Below are 789 nucleotides of genomic sequence, written 5' to 3' on the forward strand. Positions count from 1 at the left end.
CAGAATATTGTTATTGGGAAACCCTCATCATCAGAAACCTCCTCAAATGCTGATGCAAGTAATAACATAGGAAAACACATTGTTTTTAATTTTATTGTCTATCTGATCGCATTACATAACATAAATTGGAAGCACATTATTTCAAATGAGGTAACAATGAATTTAGGTATCAAGACCTCTGAGCAAAACTATTTATCCTAAGATATTTTTATTTAATGATTTTTCTTTCACATTTACATTTTACATATTTCACCAATATGGAATTATATATCATGGAAAGTAATCCTAATGGAAATAAATATGTATAAATGTCCATGTTCGTGTCGATGAGTAAAGATCTTTTATGTCTGAAGGGTTTTAATAGAGAAGATTCTTCTTTAGAGAGTTACTATTACTGTCAAAATCTGGAACCAATATACAGTAGACTGAATTTGATAAGAAAGCATGGGGGGAGGAGGGAGAGAACCTAAATCTACCCTTTCTCTAGCTTCACATTTTTCCTTCTACTTACCTATATTTGTTTTCACAAATTTAAGTCACCCACATCTGTATCATAAACCATGAATCATGTCTGTCTTCCAGAGAACACATTCTAACAGTCTTGTGAACCACTCTTCACATGTATCTTAAGCTTAAGTCTTTCTAAACTAAGCTTTTAATCTCTGTCAGCTAGATTACCCCTCTATGTTCCCCATTTTTGTTCATTTGACTTGAGTTAAATTAAGTTTAAAACCTTGATATTCTTAATTTTTTTTATTTTCTTCCCTTCATCCACACATTCCCCAAGCT

This window comes from Myotis davidii, unplaced genomic scaffold (genome assembly GCF_000327345.1).
Source record: "Myotis davidii unplaced genomic scaffold, ASM32734v1 scaffold1129, whole genome shotgun sequence".
Lineage (NCBI taxonomy): Eukaryota > Metazoa > Chordata > Mammalia > Chiroptera > Vespertilionidae > Myotis > Myotis davidii.